Genomic DNA, 25,003 nt, shown 5'->3' with positions numbered 1-25,003 from the left:
GGCCTCTGAACTAGATCACGCCACCATAATGTAGGGAGGCTCCGTGTCGCGTTGACTGTGCATCTCGTCCGAATAGCATCTCGTCGGCGGCGCATGCGCGGTTGCGCAAGACAGCCGCGTGACGGCATCCTTGCAGTTGCAGATTTCAATGTATGGATGCGAGAGTTGGTTATATTAACTCCACAGGTGAACGTTTCTACCTGTTTTGTGTGTGATGCCAGCTGCGGGAGCTTAGTGCGTAAGGTGTTTCACTTCTGAGCTCAAAGTCGTCCATTCAATTGTGACCTCGGCGGCTGAACGTCAACGGGAGCGAAATGGAAAAACGAAACGAAAAATAAAATGAAGACAAAAGAAAAAAAATGCGCGTGTACTTGGATTTAGGTACACATTAAAGACCCCCATACTGGAAAAATCACTCTGGTAAAATCGCAATTGGTAAAGTCGTAATAGCGTGCCTCATAACCAAAGCGGGATTTCGGCGCGTAAAACCCAACGCTACAATTTCTAGCGTTATGAGCGAGCAAAGTTTCAAAAGCGTAAGCTTCAACCATCATATATATTGCATGGTCTAGTGCTCTTATCCTACCTTGTGTCTCCTCCCTGAACCTGCACCTTCCTAGGGTGGAGGAAGTTGAGGTTAGAAGGCTTCGAGCCGACGTGGCGCTTACACTGACTGCGGCATCAAAGAGGAACTGGTTGCATTTACCACTGGCCGCTACGTGCCCAGTCTGCTCAGTGCCAGTGATGGATAGGCAGGTGCAGCGTACCACCTAATAATCACAAGTCCAGGCTCACAATCGGAACGCTCGTGTATGCTACTGCAAGCTTGCCTCCGCTACAGTGTCACATACAGCTATGACCGCTGGATACATAATAACAGATTCCATAAAACACACTTTCATCTAGTACTCTACACAGGCATCACAGCACATATAATACATATATACACATGAAGAATTGCGGTTTCAGGGCAACTCGTTATCGCAATAAAAAAACATAAAAATGGAAGAGCTCGAACACGTTATACGGTGCTTATCAATCACGTTTCCGAGTGATCTGGGAAACTTCGACGTCACGCCGAGTTTGCATACCTCGAAAATGGGGCTCATCAGACGTTTGTTGCATGGCGAAAATTTTAAGTTTGTAGCTGAGATTACATTACTTAAGGAAACTGGTCCCACACTTAGTCCCTCTTTTTACTTGTTACGCATAGTTTCTACCATTACCAAAATTCATCGATGAACGAAACAAGAAACTTGATTTTATGGCTGGAAAAGAAGAGGCATGCCGTGGGTAATGCGTAGACGAAATAAGAAGTGTCAGACTTAACCACCGCTTTTATAATAAATTGCGTACTCAAGCAATGCGGGAGCGTTTTAACTGTGTTTCATGAACGGGGGGCTGCAGAATTTAGTACGCTTTCCAGGGTCAACTATTACTGCCACCGATAATAAATTGCCTTCAAGGCCGGTCAAGGACCAGGTCTGGGCATTTTGAGCTAATAAGCGCACTGCATAGGAGGCGCGCTAACGATCGGGTCTGCTAAGTATTGCATCCCTACCCGTCGCGCAAAGAGCTTAAATTTTAAACCAAACGCGATTGCCGTTTTCCGGCCGGGCGCCAGCATCCCAGCGAGAGAGTCCACGTATACATCGCGCAAGTGCTCGTACGCACATGGCAGCGCTGGGACGTCGCTCATAGTGACACGCGGCAACAAAAATGGCTCAAGGCGACGTCATTTATTTCTTTTTTACGCTGCTTCAATAAACGGCTGAGAGTTTAAAGAAATAGTGAAAAACAGAAACCGAATGTGTGCATTCTTTTTTTCTTTACATCCTGCCGTATGGCAAGAGTGACGTATTTCATCTGCTTATTCTTCTGCTTATTCGTCTGCCGTTTCGTCTGCTTATTCCCACGTCACGCTGTCGCGCGTGCAGAGAACGAAAATGCGTCGTTTTCTAGAGTATTCCAGCGCCACTGTCATGCTCCTTCATCCTCTAATGCATGCGCCATTGCTTGTGATTACGGCGCTGGTCAGGTGCTTTCGTGGAGAGCACGCAAAACCGCCGGCTGTGCGAAAAGAAAGGAACACAACCGCTTGCGTGCGAGACCGTCACCGGAAGTGCACCATTAAGCAAAAATTAGCTTAATGGTGAACATAAAGGGTGCCCCAGCCTGGTGAGGCACCCTTTATGAAATGCTCCATACGGTTAGGAATACCGATCCACGCCAAAATCTCGAAAGTGTCGTAAAAGTGTTTCATATACAGCTGTCGGGTTTTGCGAGGTCATGGATAATTGCGTCTTCTCGATTCACTGTATATATTAAGGCTTTTGTGGTATATAGAGAATCCATATACGATCCAACTACTTCAATCAAGAGTCACCTTTGCATGCGTAAGCTCGTTCCATACTTATATATGGCGCCGAAAAATTAGGGCATGTGAAGTCATTGACTTAAATTAGCTACGCCAAGACAGCCGAGCTGTCTTTCGCTTACTGCGCCACAGGTCTCGGTTCCATGCGATGAAAGCCTAAATTGTTTTAAATGCACCGCAGAACGTGAAACCAAATTTCTCCCCATGCTGCACTTTGACAGTGCGTTGGCGCCGTGTCCAAGTGTACAACGAACGCAAGAGTACGCCGGAAGCATAAGAAACAGGCCACATCCTAAAGATGCGGGTCGGCGAGAAGGCGAACTTCACATACGCAGCCGGCCCCGCTGGATCGGTGACGTGTCGGGCGCATAACGCATGCATATGACGCGTATGTTGTGCGGCTAACCTGTTTCCACGTAATGCAATAAAAAAAACACAATGGATAAGTTTATTTATAGGGAATTTTTTTAGTTTTAGCAGGAAAGAATAAAAAAATAAAATGATGTCTAAACTCTAGGGGTGAGCGAATATTGAAATTTTCGAATACGAATCGAATACGAATAAGGCGAAAAACTGTCTTCGAATATCGAATCGAATATTGAATATGTCTGTAGTATTAAAAAGTTGCAAAACAGGTAACAATAGCTTTATTACATTTTTAAAAATATTGCACTTTACAAGGCTGCTTAAGGGTAAAGAGGCACTCATTATAGGTAATGCTCTCAGGTAATGTCAGGTGATGCTCTCAGTCAGGTAATGTGCTTGTTACAGATTATCGTGAAGGAAAATTAACTGCTCAACATGTTCAGAAAGTAAGCGCTCTCTATGCACTGTCACAACATTTCCACCGGTAGAAAAGACTCTTTCACTAGTAACTGAGGTGGCCGGGATGGCCAAGTACTTCTGGGCGAGTGCACGTAGAAGCGGGTACTTGAAGCGGCCGGTAGACTGCCACCACTCACAAGGGTCCTTGCCCCTTTCCAGAAGAGGCTTTTCCGCATAGTCTGTAACTTCCGTCTCAGGGGCAGATGCCAAATGTGTCTCCTCCTTGTTCACGACTAGATCGTCAAAGGCATTCCATACACTGGATGCCACCAGAGGACACGAAGTCGACCCTGGCATGGCAGTGTCCCCACTGGGTTCCACGTCTGCTGCCTAGAGCTCCCTTGTCACAATGTCTTTCAGCCAGATCATCTGACCAGATGCCTGATGAACTGTAGCCATAAAGCGCGGGTCAAGAAACATGGCCAGGCTGGCCACTTCATCAAATTCGTACTCAGCTAAACGAGACTTTATACATTTTGCAAGATTGTTAGTAAACCTTGAGTTGCCTATGCAACCTTCGAGGCAATGCAGCATTCCAAAAATAATTGGAATTTGAAATGACAAGGAGGGGTACTTTTCAGCACTTAATATGACAGTAGCGTCAAATAAGGGCTTCAGTGCCTCCACAAACTCCACTGCATCTCTCCACTCTGCGGAGTTAAAGGCATCTATGCTTGTGTCCGAAGTGGTGAGCTCAAGTGTGATGGACTCTTTGAATTCAAGGAGCCTCGAGAGCATGAGGTACTGACTGTTCCATCTTGTGTCAACATCCTGCACAACATGGAGCACGTCTTTGTTCAACTGCCTTTGCAGATCGTTCAGTCTTTTCTGCGCACTAGGGCTATGCTTGAAGTGTCCTACAATCGCTTTCGCCTTCTTGCAAAGTTTGTTGATTGCCAGAGTACACGACATCGCATCGCTGATCGCCAGTTGCAGAGTGTGCGGAAAGCAGGCTCGCTGGAGCCATGGCAGTTTCCTGGCAGCCGCTCGGATATTGCGGCCGTTGTCCATCACAATTTACTTCACGCAGTCGATTGGTATCTCCCAGTCGGTGCAAAGCTGCTCCAATGAGGCAGCTACGTTCACGGCCGTGTGACTCTCCGGCATATGTCGCGTGTTCAAAGTGAACTTTTTCATATCGAACTTCACCGTAAGAAAACGACACGTAAGGCTTAGAAAGCCCTCGTTGGCACGTGACATCCAGATATCGCTCGTAAAAGCAAGAGTGCTTGTTCCTTCTTCACGTGATTTTCGCAGTTCGTCTCGTACCTTTGTTCTTGTGTCGTCGTAAAGGCGCGGGACGAGCACACGTGACAGTTTTGTTCGAGATGGCACACTGTATCAAGGTGGAGCTGCTTTCATCAGTGCTTTGAGCCCCCGGTTTTCAACAAAGCTGTAAGGGAGAAGATCTAAGGCGACCATTTCTTCCACTTTCTGGTTAAGTGCGTTTTCTTTCTTCTGAGAAAATGGCTGCTGTCTGTGCTGTAGTATATCATCCAGCGTCGGTTGATTCTTCAACGGCGTGTTTGCAGCGGCATCGTTTTTGTACTCTTCCATCAACAAAGGGTGCTGTTTTATGTGATTTGAAGAGTAGTAGTCGTTCCCGTCGGCGTTTGAAGAACACGTTCGCACGACTTGCACCGAGCTGTCAACGGCCAGAGTCTTGTGTAGTACCGCCAAAGAAGACTTCTTCCAGCTTTCTTTTCTTGCTTGCTCGGTGGCTCGTCATCCGCAGTTGATGCCATTCTTGGAGAACACGCTTGAGCGAGCGCTGTATCAGCACGGAGATAGTTGTAGATAGCGCAACGGCGAATTTAGCGTGGTTTGCGTTTGACTCACAGAGAAGCAGCGCAGCACGTAGCAAGGAGACGGCGACCACCTTAGACAAGCGGGAACACAATGCGGGAGTTGTCGATGGCGATGCAATGTTTTCCTCTCACATATATATATTTTTTTCTTTTTAATTTCCAAACCTTTAAAAATTGTCGAGGTAACATTTTCGAGGTACATATTTTATTGCGTATACTTACAAAGCCCGAAAGTACGTCATATATTGATATAAAAGAGCCCTGGAATAATGCTTGGTAAAAAAGAAACCGAAACTGATTATGTTTCACTGGTTTGATGCAGATAAACTGAAACAGAGCACACCGTTAATGAGCGGATCACGCGAAGTTCTCAGTGAGTAAACATGTTCTTAGGAGAATGCGGAGCAAGCATATAATTCGTTAATTGCTAAATTATTCGCTGTCTGTTCCAATATTCCCTGTTTCTACCGTTATTCGGCCGTCCTCGAATATTCGGGAATTTCCGAATATGCATTTCTCGAATCGAATACGCTTCGAATAAGGAAAATATTCGATTCGTATTCGAAAGTTCTAATATTCGCACCCCTCTACTAAACTCATTTCACATTTTTTCCCCAATGCTCACGCCAACTAACAGATGGGAGAAACATTAAGCGTGACGTGTTTCATGTTGCCAGTAACGTAATTTATGGGCAAGCTGTTTAGCTTTCACGGTTTTTTTTTTATGCTCGTGTCAGGTAACGGATGGGATGAACACTAGGCGTGACGTGTTTGCGGTTGTCAATTTTTGGCGAGTGTCCCTTCTTGTTGAATTTAGTTTTCTATGGGTAAATGGGTAGGGCGAGAGGAATGCAGGAATTTTAGTATTTAAACAAGCGGAGACCAAGATGAAACTGTCAATGCAGCCACAGCCTGAAGAAAAGCGCCGTCTTCGTACGTTACACAAAATTCATTTCACATTCCTTTTATTTTTCGATGCTCACGTCAGACAACGGATGGGATGAAAACTAGGCGGGACGTGTTTCTAATTTCGCCCAGTGTGCTTTCTTGCTTAATATCTTTCCCTATGGTGAATAAGTTCTAGCACTTAAGAATCTATCTTCCTACCACCAATGGAGCCGGCTCAAAAGAAAAGCGCACTCCTTTTACCTTAGACAAACTCCATACGTGCCCAGCTATCTCTACCTAAATTTATCTTCAGTTCTCGAATGGAACTGTGCTTATGGAAACGCTGATCAAACTATGTTGACATAAAATATCGGCCGGCCATGTCTTCATATTCAGACATCCATTTCTCCTAGTGAAGAATGCAAGTCTTCTCGTTTCGCTATCTGGAGTATATTTGCCCTTCCACTACGTAGCTTAATGGCGCACTAAGGCATGGCATCATAATGATTTTACTGCTAAACACATTATAGTAGATCTGCGCGAAGTGGCAATCGCAAAGGCAGCGCCAAATTCTTGCCTCCCATTTCTGCTAAGCTGAGAATAAATGATGCGATAACTAGCATTTACACGAGCCCGTCCTTACGGAAAATGTGTAAAGCTCATTCCGTGTATTTTTGAGAAATTTCGGATGGCCACTTATAAAACATTTAGCTAATTTTTACCCTAGGTTGAATGATGCCTTTGCATGCCTTTAAAATAGATCACGCCACCATAATAGAGAGCTTGAGCAGAGCGTTTATGTTGCGCTCCGCTGAGACCGGCGTACCATAACAATTGGCACATGGCCACTGAGCAGAAGCTACCGGGAACACACACGTGCCTGCGCATAATGCTCACTGCAGCAGCGGAACATAGAACGCTGCCCAAGTTCGGTGAGGAAATCGAATTTGCGAAGCGTCAGGGTACGTCCAGTTGCTTGTTGCCTTTGTCGTTTCACAGCGCAGCAGAGAGCACGTAACTGGCGTCTCTGAGAGAGGCGCTTGTTAGATAAGCGAATTCAATGCATTCTATGCAGCCAAATATGCGCGGAGCGCAGCGCAAGCAACGCTCTGCTAAAAATCTCTAATGAAGGGAGGCTCCTTATCGCATTAATTGCACGTCTCGCCTGAATCGCATCTCATTGTGGGCGCATGCGTGGTGGCGTAATGTGGACGCATGTCGGCGTCCTTCGAGTGACAGATTTCGCCGCACGGGCGCTGGAGTTGGTTTTATAGGTAGGTGAACGTTGAAGCCTGTTTTCTGTGTGACGCCATCCGTGGGAGCTTAGTGCGTAAGGCGTTTCACTATTCAGCTCAAGGCTAACGTAAAGAAACTGCATATAAAAAAGTCGCAGTTTCGACAGAAAGACGAATCGTCGTTTGCAATAGCGAATTAGTAGACAGCTATACTAAGTAAGGATAGCAGTTTTGCTGGTTGTATCAACTTCGAAACATCCGCTTTCTAACTGAATTGACAAGCATGCTCCCCGCGCGCACAAGCAAACATGAACGGATCACACTCAATGAGTGCGCACACTCGATGTCAAAACGCTGGTGCGAGCAAGGGTGGCAGCAGCAGCGAGCGAAATGACCTTCGTGCGGTCTATCGCTTCAACGGAAGAGCGGCGGGAACATAGCGAGCACAAAGGTATGAGCCATCTACAGACTCCTTTCAAGATACGGCTAAGGCTGATAATTTCGAGGAATGATTAATCGATTATTCGATTAAATGTATCCCGCAAAGCTATTATTGCTTATGATTGTCCGTTTCTCATTTTATCGACTTTATCGCTCAGCCCGATTCGATTAATTGTATAAGAGCTTGACAGCAGTGGCGCGGGAACTGTGAAATTGTACTCGAATAGTACTGGAATTGTACTGGCACGCAAGCAGTGACTTTGCAGCTCTAGTAGAGTGACTTTCGACTGTTTTTCCCGACTGAGTCCCGAGTGATCAAGGGCTCAGTGCCTCGCACCACACGGCACATGCCAGGACGCTGCCCCTAGTCGGGTGCCTAAAGTGTCGTTGCAATTCGAGGCCTACTACAGCAACCCACTCGTCCATTGTCCGGCCACTCTCAGCCCAATAAAGATGTGGCACGCTGGCTGTGTGATCATTCAAAGAAGGTGACAGTTTCACCCAAACAGCCCAACCAATTGATATTCCTTCGTTCTGTTGAAAAGAGCACGTTGTTTGAATTCCTAAACCACCAATTTTCTTTGCGCCGATGCATAGTGCAATTTCTTGCATATTTCAGTTCGACTTCACCTTTCACTTTTGCCATTTTTCTTATTTCTTGTTTAACTGTAATGTACAGGGATCCACTAGAGCCATGCAAGCATCTTATTAATTTCCGTGCTAAGTGCCGTGTTATGGCCATTATTGTTTCCCTCTTGAAAGGCCACTAGTGCCATTTATAAACCTCTGACAAATTACTCATTATCTCTTATCAAACGTTTACACTCTTGTGTTTCGCGCTCGATTCCACCTCGCAACAGTTAATATAGCGTCCTACAAAAGTAGGTAACTGTTCCAACATCTTTAAAAGTGCTCGGGAAGGTTTTTGATTCCCGAATAAATCGATCCAAATGCCTTCGTCAAAAGCAAATAATTGAATAAATACTGAAATGATGGTTGATTAATTGTTAATCCAATAAAAAATTTATTCAACCCTGTCCTGAAAAGGCGAGAGCGAACGTGAGCGGCCACGCAAACTACGCATTTTTTGGGGAGTCCAAGCTGCTCCCCTCCCTCCCGCGCTGCCTCTCCACATTCCTCCACATAAGGCGCGCGACATTAAGCCGTTATCATCAGTTCCCCTCGCGCCCGGTCGCGAGATACCAACTTTCTGCCGGAGCACAATGCCACTCTTTTACCCCTCCTTTCCTACCCCCCCCCCGGCCTTTCGCGCGTGGAAGGCTGCGCGTTTGCTCTCCGCTTTCTTCCATTGCTCGCAACAGGTTGAGTCGCGATTGTTGGCTTCCCTCGTACACTTCCACTCTAGCACACAGCATACGACGCGTGGCTATTGTGTTATCGCCCATGGACTTTATACGAAACATTACGGCGACGCGGACACCGACGGTGACGGAAAAATTGTGCCTGAATATCCATATTGTTACGTGTAGAAAGACACAGACAAAAGAGGCTAATTACCTAATCGGGCGAACGGGACTGACGGCGTCGAGGTGAGGGCGAGCGGCTGTAGCGAAGGTTCGGAGCAGGAGCATCAGCGGCAGTGGGTTCACGGCGGGTGGCACAGGGAACTGAAGGTCCAAAGGTGCGGGAGTAAGTGGCGGCGTATGTCCGAGGAGGCGGAGGCCATCGTTTGCGGCAGTGACGAGCGACGTGGCCGGTGTGACGGCAGTGAAAGCAGATTGGTCCAGCCAATGCCCCCATTCCAGTGGTCTGCACGCTATCGCGTTCCACACGCGCCAGTTACAAACGTCGCTGTAGCGATAAAGTGGACAGCGTTACACTTTTGTTTTGAGGTCAGGCTATTGAACACAGTTGCTATATGAAAGAAGCATTTAAAAAAACCGCTGCCACAGCGAAGTATTCTGCTTAATAAAATCGTTTCCCCTTTGCACCTTCACCGAAATCCGCCTTATATTCCAAGGGCGAATGGTATTAGCTATTCTTCGGCTATCCGTCAAAAACAACAAGCACACAAAAATGAATCATTGCAAATCACTACGCGTAAACTTAAACTTTCTCGCGATTTTCGGTTTTGGGCGTAGAAGAAAAATGCGTTCGCTACGGCTGAGATAGCAATGGGGAAAATGTGGGCAAGAATCTCATACGAGTAATAACACTACTATTAACCGCACAGGAACACGCAAGCAATGCGCGTTCTTGTTATCACTCCTCGCGAATGCTTGTCGTGCGTTCGACTGGTTTATTGGCGCGCTGAGTGGGCCAGCTTGACATTTCTGGGTGAGCCAACTTGAAATGTGGGTTGGGCCAAATGGAAATTTCAACCTGGGGCAACTGCAATTTGGGAATGCACCAGCTGAAATTTAGGAACTAGCCAAGAGAAATTTTCGAGGTGGGCCAAGTTAAATTTTGGATTGGGCCTACTTGAAATTTGGGGTTGGGTCGATTTGAAATATGCATGTGGGCCAAATTAAATTTAGGGTTCGCTGCACTACAATTTTGGGACGCGTGAACTTTGATGTCAAAACTTGAAATTTTGCGTTGTCGCAATCAAAATGGGGGGGTTTGGCCAACTTGAAATTTGAGTAGGGGCCAACTAGGCATTTATGAGTGACCGAATGTCGAGACGCGCTTGTTCTCACGTTTTCAGTTCATTGGCACGGTTGCATTGAAGAAGCCGCATGGGGCGAGAATTTACAATTGTCTACTAAAGCCTAAATATCCTTTGCCACAGGAAAAGCCATGGGAAGACGCGCATAAGCTAGCAAAATCAGGTAAGCAAAACGAAGTAAAAAAGGAACTCACAGCCGAGGCAAACGATGCTTACGCATCAGCAGACAATTCTCTGAATATCTATGGCTTTTTGGAAGCGGTATGCTAACAGAATTTTCATTTCCAAATAATGAAAGCAATTCCGTCTTGATGTCAATGATGGGATGGTAATGCCCCAATGTTGAGTGCGCCAATCGCGAGTGAATTTTAACGATAGTTTCGGCCATAGGGTTTCATAAAACAAAATTCACATGGTCTCTTGTGTTACCCCTAAAACGAAGGAGAAAGGCCAAGTGACGATACACGAAAGACAGACACATAACCTACACATTCTACTTGATTAATTTAGTGATCCTCCTCATTCGCTTATTCACTCCCTTATTTCGCTTCGAGTACTTCGCTTAGTCAGGGCTCCTAATTATAACGGACAAAGTTGTTACTCACACCCTAGGGCATGGGTTCGAGCGCCTTATTTATGTTCTAATTACCCATACCTGAATTAACTTCGCATTTATTAGCACGAATTGTCGTGGGTTCGACTCTCACAAAGGATCATGCTTAGACTCCAGCCAAACTTCGTGCATTCCCAGCCCTAATTAACGCCAAAGGTTGCTGGTTCAACTCCCATAAAATGTAGAGGGCTCGTAGCCTTTTCGTACCTTTCGTGACGTCAGCGCTTTTACGCTCATGGGCGACTGACCGATGAGACATAAGGCTTTCGCCTGAATAACTAAACTGAACTCTGGCATTGCGATCATTCGGCCGGTATGGGAATGATGGATAGTGCGTGGATCTGTCTGATCTTCATGCTCGTGGCTTCAACCATTTTAGAAGGCCGCTCTTTAACGCCGCCCCACATTCAGTGTATTTGCGGCGTATCGTCACCCGGCGTAGCTTGGCGTCGATGCTGAGGATGGCGTGATCAAGTGACACCAGATGTCGCAGCCGCCGCCAGAAGCGGCTCGATGAGTGCGGACCAATCAGCGCTGGTTCACGTGCCACTCATCTGTATAGACGTGCGTTCGCGCGGAGACGCCGAAAAACGCAACGCCAGAAAACGCAGTTAAAAACGCTGAATGTGGGTCGGCCTTCAGGTGCGCGTTGCTATGCGTTGAGCGTCGGGGTCGTCGGCGTCCCTCGGCCTCACCGAGCGAACGAGCACCGCAAAGGACAGAAAGACCGAACGCGGGGCAAAGCGGGGGTGAAACAGGGCAGTAGCGAAGAGAGCGCGAGGATGGAAACAACAAAAGTTATAGCAAAAGCATGAGGCAGAAAGCGAAGGCGGAGAGCATGGCGAAAGGGTGAGGATGAAATCAGAGTGCCACGCGGGACTACGACATGGGGCAACAGTCATGCACGCCGTAGTGCGCCGATCACCTCATTACTGAGGCATGCAGCGAGCGCTTGGCGAGCACGTCCACTGATACGAAATGTGGAAACAAAGTGCTGCCTTGCGCTTCGAAGCCAGACGCGGGTCCCCGTGTTTGTGCTTCCTTTCTCAACAATGAGTGATGCAACCGCTGGAATTCGAAACGTTAAAAAGAGCGGCGCTCAAATTTTGCATTGATGACGATGTGTAGTGTTTTATGGCGAAAGGGCCAGGTTTGGCCAAAGAGCGCCATGACAAATGGCAGTGTTAACGAGGTATTATGGAAGATGTGACTTGGCTGTAAAGTGGCCTGGCTTGGCTGTAAAGTGTAAAATAGTCGCTGTAAAGTGCGTAAAATCTACGTGCTATAAAATTATGGCGATGATTAATGACGAAGACTGCGAAGATTAAAATCCATCGTAAAAGAATGGTGCATTGTTTAAAATATGCGAGACGTTAAATTGTTTACAGCACTACAGCCTCGCCAGAGCCCTTGAACCACAAGGGCCTAGAGGCATGTGCTTATTCAAAATAATTATCGCAGCGACATCCTCAGAAGAGAGGAAGCGCTACGAACGTGTGGGGCTAATAACATGCAACACAACATCTTTCAAAAAACCTAAGACGGCGTTGGTGTCAAAGAGTGGTTCTGGACCAAGTAACATAACAGGATGAAGGGGGATGTGGTGCCTGTATGCTAAGAGAAAATGTTTTTTTTCTTTCGGGTTCGGCTTCCCGACACTCCAGTAGGACATGGAGGACGGTCAGCCTCTCCCCGCACCTACCACAGGTTGGAGGCTCGTTTCCCGTGAGTAAGAAGTTATGTGTACCAAAAGTGTGTCCTATTCTAAGACGGCAGAATAGGACATCTGTCCTGCGGGATTTTGTTACAGGAGGCCAGAAACCTAATTGTGGCTTTCTTACATGCAGTTTATTATTGATTTCTTCGTCCCACATGCGTTGCCAGTGGCTTCGTAGTTTCCTTCTTAAGAAAGGCTTCAGGTCTGTGACAGGGACCGAAGCAGAAGGATTAACTGCATGCAATGAGATTGATGTGGCCATCTGGTCGGCTAGAACGTTTCCCTCGATGCCCCTATGTCCAGGCACCCAGCATGTGATCACATGTGGGTTAGATACATATGCTTTGCACAGTGCGGAGTAGAGCTCATTAAATACTGGATTTTTGTGATTACAGAGAGACATCAAGGCCTTCACAACACTGAGGGAGTCCGTATATATGATTGATTTCTGGAGTTGTGATTTATTTATACGCTTTACGGCCGACAGCAGTCCGTAGGCCTCAGCCGTAAAGATACTAGTTTCCGGGTGCAGTACGTCGGATTCCGAGAAGGATGGACCGACGGCTGCATAGGATACCCCCGTCGCGTGACCTTGATGCATCTGTGTAGAACTCCGTGCAGGAGTATTTGTGCTGGAGTTCCCGGAAATGCATCTTGATTTCAATCTCTGGAGCATGCTTTGAGACTTCCACGAACGATATATCACATTGTATGAGCTGCCACTCCCAAGGAGGTAGCTGCTTGGCTGGATGCATTAGGCGAAGCTCGAGAAGTGGAACGTGCATTTCTTCGCTAAGCTCCCTCACACGCAGCGAGAAAGGCTGTCTTACGGACGGACGATTGCGAAAGAGTGTAGCACATGTCATGTCATTAATGGTACTATAACAGGGATGTTGGGGGTTTGAGTGGACTTTCAGAAAATATGTATGGCTGATGTAAGTTCTCTGCAGATGAAGTGACCACTCATTTGATTCTACATATAGACTTTGTATGGGACTCGTTCTGAAAGCGCCAGTGGCCAGTCGGATTCCTAGATGGTGGACCGGGTCTAGCATCCTTAGTGCGCTTGGGGCGGCAGAGTGGTAAATCACGGCGCCATAGTCTAGTCGTGATCGAATGAGGCTTTTATAGAGATTCATTAAGCACTTCCTGTCACTACCCCACGTAGTCTGGGATAGAAGTTTGATTATGTTCATTGTTTTTAGACACTTTTCTTTGATATGTTTAATGTGGGGGACGAAGGTGAGTCTGTAGTCAAGTATGACACCGAGGAATTTGTGTTCTTTGTTTACAGGTATCTGTTGTCCACGCAGTTCTATGCAAGGATCTGGGATAAGTCCTCTCTTTCTTGTAAAAAGAACACAAGAGCTTTTGTTAGGATTGATGTTAAACCCATTCTTGTCTGCCCACATTGACACTTTGTTCAGGCCATGCTGTACCTGTCTCTCGCAGACTACGAGGTTACAAGATTTGAAAGCTATTTGAATGTCGTCCACGCAGACAGAGTAAAAGATGGCGGGTGGTAGTGAAGCGCGAAGCGTATTCATCTTCACAATAAATAGCGTGCAGCTGAGCACGCCTCCTTGGGGTACACCCGTTTCTTGCGTAAAAGGACGTGAGAGTGCATTGCCGACTTTTACCCGGAAGGTACGATTTGACAGATAGCTTTTTATTATATTAAGCATATTACCGTGGATGCCCATTTCTGACAAGTCTCTTAAAATTCCGTAACGCCACGTCGTATCGTACGCCTTCTCCATAACGAGGAATATGGATAAGACGAATTGTTTGTGTACAAATGCGTCCCGGATATTTGCTTCTACACGTACAAGGTGGTCAGTTGTGGAGCGTCCTTCTCGGAAGCCGCACTGATAAGGATCAAGAATTTTGCTCTGTTCAAGGAAAAAGATGAGTCGCCGATTTATCATTTTTTCGAACACCTTACAAAAACAACTTGTGAGGGCTATCGGGCGGTAACTTGCCACTGAGGAAGGGTCTTTGCCTTGTTTCAAAACAGGCACTACAATGGCTTCCTTCCACGCGGTTGGAAGGTACCCTGCATCCCAGATGGTGTTGAAAAGTGTGAGTAGTGTAAGTTGGGTGTCTTTATGTAAGTTTTTGATCATTTCATACATGATTCTGTCAGATCCCGGGGCAGAGCTCTTGCATGCGCTCAAGGCAGCTCTCAACTCGGCAATGCTAAAAGGACAATTGTATGGTTCATTCTGTTGACATTTTCTCATGAGTGGCTTACATTCTTCTATTTGTTTATATTTCACAAAGGATTGCGAGTAATGGTTGGCACTTGACACGCTCTCAAAGTGCTCCCCAAGTGAGTCCGCCTGATCTTGTAGGGTGTCTCCTTCTGTGTTTACCAAAGGGAGTGCATGTGCTTGTCGCCCTCTTATCCTATTGACCCTGTTCCAGGCTTTCGCCTCATCTCTGAACGAGTTAATACTTGATAGAAACTTCTGCCAACTTTCTCGTCTGGCCTGTCGGCGGGTTCGCCTGCCTTCGGATTTTACTTTTTTAAAGTTGACTAGATTTTCTGCAGTGGGAGAAGCGCGTAGCAACCCCCACGCCCTGTTCTGTTTTTTACGAGCGATCCTACAATCGTCGTTCCACCATGGGACACGCCGTTTGCAGGCGAAGCCTTTTACTTCTGATATGCATTTATATGCGACATCTATTATGAATGCTGTAAAAAACTCGACTGCAGCGTCAATTTCTAATGAAGACAGGTCAGCCCATGAGATACTAGTTAGAGATCGAAATTTCTCCCAATCAGCTGTCTCAATCTTCCACCTAGGAGCGTATGGTGGATATTCGTTTTCTTTATATGATCTTAGCAGTATAGGGAAGTGGTCGCTACCGTAAGGGTTGTGGGTAACTTCCCATTCAAGTTCAGGCAGTACAGACGGGGAGACTATACTGAGATCTATTGACGAAAAGGATCGGTTTGCAAGAGAGTAATATGTGGGCTCTTTTTTATTGAGAAGGCAAGCTCCAGAAGAGAAAAGGAACTGTTCAACAAGGCGACCTCGCGCATCTATACGAGAGTCACCCCACAGGGAGCTGTGCGCATTGAAATCGCCAAGAACAGCATAAGGTTCTGGCAATTGATCGATCAAGGAGTGAAATTCATGTTTGTTCAGTTGGTAATGCGGGGGTATGTAAATGGAGCAAATGGTGATGAGTTTGTTTAGTAGGACAACTCGAACCGCCACTGCTTCAAGGGGCGTTTGTAGCTGTAAAGGTTGACATGCAATACTTCTATGAGTAAGAATCGCAACACCACCCGATGATGCGACGGCATCATCGCGATCTTTGCGAAACGTAAGATACGTACGGAGAAAGTTTGTGTGTTTAGATTTTAAGTGAGTTTCCTGTAAACACAGCACTTTTGGATTATGTTTGTAGATGAGTTCTTGCAAATCATCAAGGTTTCTAAGGAGACCTCTGATGTTCCATTGGATTATTTGTGTATCCATGTTTAAGGTGAATTGGTGCTGTGTTTACGGAGACGGAGTGGATGCCTTATATTACAGAGCCCTTTCGAGGCCCTGTAATAGGTGTTTTGTTCTTTCTGAAGCGTTCGAGCGATTCTCGACGCTCCTTAGGCGTTTGGTGCGCCTTGGGGTCAGGTGTAGTGTCCATTGCCTCGTGTGAGGCGCCGGACAAGCGCTCTTGCGAGCGAGAGGTTTTCAGAGGGAGTCCCGCCTTGGAGGGCAAGACCCCTGCGCCCACCAGCCCGGAGGTCGATGAGGCTCCCTGAGGGATTGGGCTGCGCTGGCCGTTGCCAGCGCTGCAAGGGGCCTCGGAGGTTGGGGCAGCCTCCGCTGCACCCACCTTTGAGGTGGATGGTCCCTTCTCCTCGGTTGACGGAGCAGCGCTAGCTGCAACCGCCGCGGGGGCAGATGGCGTAACTGCCGACTCACTGCCTGTGGGTCGGACAGCCGCCGGAGGCCGTTGTGACGCTGCCCCCTTACGCGCCACATCGGCAAAGCTGCTCTTAGACAGGTATGACACCCGCCTACGTGCCTCCTTGAAAGATATATTTTCTTTGACTTTGATTGTCACAATCTCTTTTTCTCTTTTCCAGGACGAACAGGCGCGCGAGTATGCGGCATGCTCGCCATCACAGTTTACACAATGTGGAGTCTTCTGGCATGTTTCGGAGGAATGTTCAGTGTCACTACACTTGGCACATGTCAGCCGGCCTCGACAGTTCTGTGAACTGTGGCCGAACCTTTGGCACTTAAAGCATCTGAGAGGATTGGGCACGTATGGCCTAACACGAAGTTTGATATAACCGGCCAAGTACTTGGCAGGAAAGACGTGGGGGATGTCAGTAGACGCAATGCTTAAACTCTACAGAGCTCTCTTTCTCGGTTTTCTAAGATATAGTCTACCTGTGCTGACCAACACCTGCAAGACAAATATTCGTGTTCTGCAGGCAGCACAAGCTCAAGCACTCAGAGTCTGCCTTGGTTTGCCCAGATGCACCTCAACAGAGGCAACTATTGCGATTGCTCGGGACCATCCAATGCGAACTCACATTACGGTGGAAGCCCTGAGAACGCACATCAGACATTTTGCACGTGCCACCTATCACCACCTTGCAGCACTACCTTCGGACAGGCACCAATCATCATTCGCTAAAACTATCATCAAATACAACGACAAACTGCCATCGGGCTTCACCGCTGCATCTAAACCATCGATACCCCCTTGGTGTCTTATCAGCCCTACAGTCCATCTCAGTGTACCAGGAATCGGAAAAAAGTCTGAACTGTCGTCGCCTGTGCTCAAACAACTGTCTCTGCTTCTTCTGCACGAGAGGTACGCGGACAGGGAACACATTTATACCGATGGTTCAACAAACATCCAGTGTTCGTCCGGTGCTGTGGTTGTCCCAGCAAAAGCTATTACCATCAGCTTTAGGACTGACCACCCAACAACATCGACATCTGCTGAACTAGCTGCTCTTCGCGCTGCACTTCGTGTCGTGAATCGGGAGCCACCTCGGCAATGGTCAATCTTCAGCGATTCAAAGGCAGCCCTACAATCTGTACTATCAGCTCTGCATCGCGGGCCATTCGAGCAGCTCGTATTCGATATTAGATGCCTACTCCATACAACACAGGAGAAAGGACACCATGTGACGTTTCAGTGGCTGCCAAGTCACTGCGGCGTCACTGGAAATGAAGACGCCGATAATGCCGCTCGGGCAGCTCTTGAAGACGCACAAGAAGAGGCCATACCGCTTTCACGATCCGACGCAGCTAGCAGACTTCGAGTGCTTGCACATGAGATCACGCTATCTCTATGGTGCACACCAAACAGCCAGACCACCCAGAGCAACCGTAAATACCACCTGCCCTCTTTGATGCATCTCTATATGCCATCTGGACTGCGTCGAAGAGAGGCGACCCTGCTTTATCGCTTATGGCTGGGGGTGGCTTTCACCAAATCTTACTCCTTCCGCATTGGAATAGCCGACAACGATCTCTGTAATGCCTGTCTTTGCGAGGAGACGCTGGAACATGTTCTGTGCGACTGTCCTGACTATAACGTTCAGCGACAGTCCCTGGCATCTGTTCTAGCGCGCCTTGACAGTAGACCATTGCCGCTCGACACGATTTTCACGTGCCGCCGACAGAAGATATCGCAGGTGAAGGCGACAAAGGGACTACTTCGGTTTTTGAAAGAGACGGGATTGGACAAGCGGCTGTGAGAGTAACGTCGCGTACCATGCCAGAATGATGGACTCCAACGGACGATGTGTGTGTGCTGTGATATGTGCTCTCTCTCCCTCTCCCCCTTCCCCATCTTTAATCTCCCCATCCCTCTCCCATGTGTAGGGTAGCAAACCGGTTAAGCCATACTGGTTAACCTCCCTACCTTTCCTTCTCCACTTTTTCCTTCCTTCCTTCCTTGATATAACCGGCCTCGATGGACTCGGGGAGGACACTTGAACCGAAAGTGAGTATCAGGTGTTTCGTATTGATCTCTTTACCGTCTCGCCTCATCTTAATTCGCTTAACATTTATGACGTTCTGTTCACTGAAGCCCTCCAAGAGTTCAGCTTCAGTGAGCTCTAGCATGTCATCGTCCGACACAACGCCGCGGGTGGTGTTCCTAGTTCGGTGCGGGGTTACTGTTAGTTGGTTATCCCCAAATAACACTAGCTTAGGCAGTTTCTCGTATTGCTTCTTATCGCGGAGCTCCAGGAGGAGATCACCGCTTGCCATCCTGGTCGCCTTATAACCGGCTCCAAAAACATCAGTCAGGGTCTTTGATACAATGAAAGGTGAAATGGTGCGTACTGGTTTGCCTGGTGTTTCCGAGTGAACTACATGGAAACGTGGAAAGTTGTGGACTTGGCGTCCGAAAAACTGAAAAACTTCATCGGTGCGCCCTCTTTTCTGAGGGCGATCAGGGAATGGAGGAAAGGAGCTATCCATAAATATATGTGAAATTTCGGCAGCAACGCTAGCCACCCACCATGGAGTCCAACAAGGGGACGCTGCAGGGCCTGAAAAACAGGCCTGCAAACGCCAGCTGTACGTTGCCGCTATAACCTAATATGATATAACCAAGGTTGGCTACTCACACGAGGTTAACCCTTGCTGCCAAGAAGGTCGGAAGTAATAAAGAAATGAGAAGGAGACAGGAAAGGTGGAAAGTAAGGAAAAGACGAAGGTTGTAGGGAGAGAGAGACAGGAAAAGGCAACTACCGATTTCCCCCGGGTGGGTCAGTCCGGGGGTGCCGTCTATGTGAAGCAGAGGCCAAAGGGGTGTGTTGCCTCCGCCGGGGGGCCTTAAAGGTCCAAACACCCAGCATCACCTCAACCCCCAGGATCCCCCTTTCCCCAGACACGGATAAGCCGCGCACGGCTACACGCGGGAGGGTCCAACCCTCGTGTGCTCGGGTACGTGGTGTCGCAACACACCAAACGCCTGCTTGCGCAGACTCCCCTGCGGGGGTGTACTCCTATTGTCAGCATTTGCAGAAAAAAGCGAAAGTATGAATGAAATGTCGTACACGTCCGCGGCCATAATGATGCAACAAGCTACTAGCCACATTAAAATTTTTAGCGAGAAGGCAAGTCATAAGAAACCTCAAATGATGTGAGTGAAAACTCTTTGGTAATGACATTTTAGGTGTGTTCCTTTGGTGGGAGGCTTCGGCATCACCGGGAGAGGGGGGGGGCTCTTCCTTTTTCAGAAAACTTCGGAGGTGGCTCGGACTCGAGAGCCCCCGCCGTAACGGGCGCCTAAGTGTCTGTGTGCGGCCGTTTTATTAAAGGGACATGTGCAGAATGTACACGCCTCCATCTGCCTTTAAGAAGACATGCTTAGTTGACGACTATTTTCGTGGCTGCAATGTGGCGAAAGGTCAGTGTCTGCTCAACTGTGTAGAGGACTCGGGTCAGTTATGCGTATGTGCAAGCAGAAAAAATCGCCGGCACATACGATGCATGTTGGCTAAAGTAACTTTGGCAGTTTCGCACAAACTGTCTGCAACCAATTCGGGCTGTGTCTCTTGGCGACCACGGACTTCCAGCGGCACAGTGCCGCAATAAAACTTTACGCCTCATAGCAGAAATACGACATGCGTAGACAATTTTACGACTGCGTGCCTTGCAATACATAATAGAGGCGTCAGCATAAATAGGATGGAAATATTTTAACAATGCTCAAGACATGGAAGTAGAAAGCAATACTCATCATTTCTGTTTAAGCAATGCCGGCGCGGCAAATACGCGGGCGTGTATGTCCCAGTAACTCGGTCGATCGATCGGTGCAGTGGTGATGCGGGAATGAACTCTGGTCCTGTTCAATGCATCGTGCACATATTCAATTTCTCAGCACGCTTCAACCACTGCTAGCACACGCAACTATGGTCGATTTCATTCTTGGGCAACGCACCCACAAACGAAACACGAGAAAGATGGTACAAGCGCTGGTCTAAGTGAAAGTATTTATTAGATAAAAAATTAATATACCCAGTAATCATAAAGTTTATGTCGATTACACGTAAAAATCATCCCACGCTCACGAGCGATCAATGAACGCGAATTATTCGTGTGCCAGTCATTTACTTTCTTTGTTCAGCGGACAGCGGTAATTTATGTCGGTCGTCTGCCATTTTTGTACCATTTTCTTGGGAATCGGTGTAAATTCACTCGTGCATTAATGTTTTCATGTTTACGTTGCTTTTGTGACAATTCTAAAGACAATTGAAATTTTCAGTCTTCCGACGAGGCGCCATTGATAACCGGAGACCTTTCTCGCGCTCTGCGAGCTCAATGCGCGCACGACCATGGAGTGAAGCTCCGGAAACGTACACTCGCGGGAGTTCAAATCATTCCGCCAGGGGAGATACGAGAGCTGGCATCTGGGATGAAACTTCACGCGCGGACGTCTATTGGCTGGCACATACAATCTGTCTCGTGCGGCAGGCGCGTTGCAAACGGAGCCAAGTATTCCGGCACCGCCCCTCAAATCGGGAGATCGCGAGAGGATGCGCGTCGGGTGACTCGTGCGCGCGATTCACAGTGGCCGCAGACATACATCCGCTTAAGTAGCGCTTTGTTTCCATACAGACGACGGGTGCTACTCTGGCGCCATGTCGTAGACACCGTCGCTGCAAAACCCCTTCTGCGCGTGCTTCTGCAATGCACTAACCTTTTCTTCTCACGCTTTCGCCATACCGTCTTCCCCGCTTTCGGCTCCACACTCTCTCCTTCTCGCCGCCTAACCCCCCTTCCCCCCTCCCTCCGCTGCTCTCCGCGTTCGCTCTCATCATTCGCTGTGCTTGTTCGCTGGGTTACGCAGCCGGACGCCGACGTCGGAGCTCGCCGCAGGCACCGGCGCCTAAGAGTTGCGGTCTAAAACACTAAACACAAATGTACTAAATACTTTCGCATTCCCGCACGTAACCAGTCTTAAGTTGAACTGTCGGTGTTTCCTACTGATTTTTGTAGATATTAGGTTCAATAGGTTTAATATGCATAATAACATAAAATAGAGTGCATCATATCTATAAACTTGGAACGCCAGAACTCAAAGCGAGTTGATGAAGGCGTCCCTATGATAGATAGTGTTATTTATATCCTTGTAACATTATCATATAGATGAGTGTATACCTTAAAAAAACAATACAAGACCTTGTACAATACATCACAGAAAACAAACTTTCGAGAATTTAGGAAATGTACGGGAAAGACTAGTGCAACGAGCTTGAAAAATTCTGGAAGTAATATGATGAAGTGAAGCCTTTAGGAAGGGTGTTTCAAAGACTCGCTGCTGTATTTGTAAAGGAAATGCTTGCAATATTTGTGCATTTACGAGAAACCGTCAACGGAAACGGAGCATGGGCACCTACAGACTTACCTTTGTAGCCAATGACTAGGGCAGGGCCTCGAGATACGACTTTGCATAACCTAAATAGTGTCTCAAGGTGCCTACGTAAGTTACTTAACAGAAATTGTTAATCTTATCATTTTGCAAAAAAAAGAAGCTGAGGTGGCAATACAGTTGTAGATGTAGCGTTGCCCGTTTATCTAACTTCTGCTTGAAAAAGATATGTACTGTCTAGTACTGACCGAAAGCAAAATAAAATAAAAGTCACCAGCCGCTACCGACAACCACCGTCGAAACATTGCCCTTTTGATTCGCGTCAGGCAGTAAAAAAAATTCGCAGTTCCGCCCGAAAGGCGAAGCAATGCTTGCGATAGCAAATTAGTAGATAGACGTGCGAAGTAAGGATAGTAGTTATGTCGACCGTACAAGTTTGTAAACATTCGCTTACTAACTAAATTAACAATGGTAGAATGTGTGGGCGTGACTCAACGAGGACGAAGAAAAAAAATACAGATATACGGAGACAGCGCTGCCTTTGTGTGTCTGCTTCTTTTTACGTCCTTGTTCAGTCGCACTTGCACATTCTATCAAGGATACAAACCAACTAGCTCGCCAAAATATTGACACTAAATTAAACAGGGAAGGTCAAACCCGCACAGGCAAAGATGGACACATCTAGCTGGATGAGCACGGAATGTCGCTGTCAGAATTCTGGAGTGAGGAATCGTGACAGCCGCAGACAAATTGACCTTCATGCATCTCAGGCTTCACCGCGAAGGGAACATCGAAAGCACATCGCTTACGAAGCTATCCGCACTACGAAGAATCTGCTAACACCGCCGATCGTGTTGAAGTGAGGCCCGCGCAGGCGCACAGTCTGGCAACGTCGCAGATCGCTTTCAAGACACGTGTGAAGTGATGTTAAAGAGAAGGGAAGAGATAAGTGCAGTGCCGTATCGCTTAAAAGTGCCACCACTTTTAAGCGATATTTTCTAGGGAAGTATATTTTCTTAGGAACGCAGGCGTGCAGAAAGTTTTTAGATATGTCGCCGCAGGCACCGGCTCCTAAGAGCTGCTCTCGAAAGCATTAAACCAAATGTGCTAAATACTTTCGCATTCCCGCACGTAACCAATCGTAAGTTGATCTGTTGGTGTTTCCTACTAATTTTTGTAGATATTTGGTTCAATAAGTTTATCATGCATAATAAAATAGAATACCGTGCATCATATTTATCAAGTTGGAACCCCAGAACTCAAAGCGAGTTGATGGAGGGGTCCCTACGATAGGTAGTGTTATTTATATCCATGTAACAATATCATATAGATGAGTGCACGCATTAAAAAAATAAGGCAAGACTTTATACAGGTGTACAGGAATGTAGAAATGTACAGGAAATACTGGTGCAACGAGCTCGAACACTACTGAATGTAATATGAAGAAGTGATGCCTTCAGGAAGGGTATTTCAAAGACTCGTTGCTGTACTTGTAAAGGAAACAGTTCCATAATTTGGGCATTTACGTGAAACCGTTAACGTTAACAGAGCTGTCGCAGGCGGCAGGTGTCTTTGGAGCCAATCGCTAAGGCAGGGCCTCGACATGCCACTTTGTATAACCTAAATGGTGTCTCAAGGTACCAACGTAAGTTACTTAAGAGCAATTGTTAACCTTAGCATTATGCAAAAAAAAAGCTGAGGTGGCAATACAGTTGCATATTTAGCGCTAACCTTTTATCTACCTTGAGCTTGAGAAAAATATATACCGTCTAGTGCTAACAGAAAGGAGAATAAGAGTAATCAGCCGCTACTGACAACCACCGTCGAAACATTACTTTTTTATATTTGCGTTAGGTCGTAAAGAATTCGCAGTTCCGCACGAAATGCGAAGCGATGGTAGCGATAGCAAATTAGCAGATAGCTAAGCGAAGTAAGGATAGTAGTTTTATTGACTGTATCAGCTTGTAAACGGTCGCTTACTAACTAAATTAACAATGATAGAATATGTAAGCGCGACTCAACGGGGACCTAGAAAAAAACAGATACACAGAGATAGGGCTGTCTTTGTGTGCCTGCTTCTCTCTACGTCCTCGTTCAGTCGCGCTTGCACATTCTATCACGGATTCAAACAAACTAGCTCACCAAAGTGTTCCAACTAAATTAACCAGCGCAGGTCAGGCACGCACAGGCAAAGATGAACACATCTAGCTCGATGAGCGCAGAAACTCGCTGTCAGAATTCCGGAGTGAGGAATCGCGACAGCCGCAGACGAATTGACCTTCATGCATCTCTCGCTTCACCGCGAAGGGAACGTCGAAAGCACATCGCCTATGAAGCTATCCTCACTTCACCCACTCTGCTAACATGGCAGATCGCTTTGAAGTGAGGCCCGCGCAGGCGCAGAGTCTGGCAACGTCGCAGATCGCTTTCAAGACACGTGTGAAGTGATTTTAAAGAGAAGGGAAGAGATAAGTGCAGTGCCGTAACTGTCTCTCACAGGACCACACTTCAACAGCACTGCACGCGAAATGGGTGTCGGAAGAAAAGATGGAGAGAGGAAAGGAGAAGGCGGGAGGAGCCAACCCACATGTGCTCAGGTTCGTTGTGTCGCAACACACCAAACACCTGCTGACGCAGACGCCCTTGCGGGGAGCTTTCAAGCCATCAGAGCGCCGGCAGCGCGTGCCTACGGCGTTCGCCGAAAGCGTCTGCTACGGCGTTCGCGATTCGCGTGGGTAACGCCGTATCAGACGCCGCGGTTGTTTCCACTCTGTACGGAGCGGCGGGCGAGGTGGACATCGAGGCACCCTAGCAGCCGCCGGAGAAGAACGCCCCTCCTCCCTCGCCTGACCCCTCTGCCTCGCGCGTGACAGGAGAGAGAACGTTCAATCTCGGTTGCAAGATTTAACCGCGTTCGCCGGCTCACCCTCACACGCTTTCACCCACAGGGAATCTCACGGCGGCGCTGACGGCAGAAATCCGCGTGAAGTTTCCAGATAATTACTATCGCAATAAAGCATCCCGCAATCACCCATGCGTTGCACGGAATCGGCTCTTGCTGCCTATCTATGGCACTGAAATGAAACCTGAGGCGTATTACATTC

At 47.4% G+C, this 25,003-nt stretch overlaps 1 protein-coding gene across 1 annotated transcript in view; it reads right to left on the bottom strand.

Moving 5' to 3' along the window:
• Nucleotides 1-9,272: 9,272 nt before the first annotated feature.
• Nucleotides 9,273-25,003, bottom strand: part of LOC135908586 (uncharacterized) — a 235,627-nt gene continuing 219,896 nt past the window's right edge. The window contains exon 6 of the mRNA XM_070524706.1: nt 9,273-9,351. The gene's annotated coding sequence lies outside the window, so the exon portion shown is untranslated. The remainder of the gene's footprint in view (nt 9,352-25,003) is intronic.

This window comes from Dermacentor albipictus, chromosome 9, assembly GCF_038994185.2.
Source record: "Dermacentor albipictus isolate Rhodes 1998 colony chromosome 9, USDA_Dalb.pri_finalv2, whole genome shotgun sequence".
Taxonomy (NCBI): domain Eukaryota; kingdom Metazoa; phylum Arthropoda; class Arachnida; order Ixodida; family Ixodidae; genus Dermacentor; species Dermacentor albipictus.
Note: the sequence above shows the minus strand (reverse complement) of the source record. Positions and strands in the feature narration are given on the sequence as shown.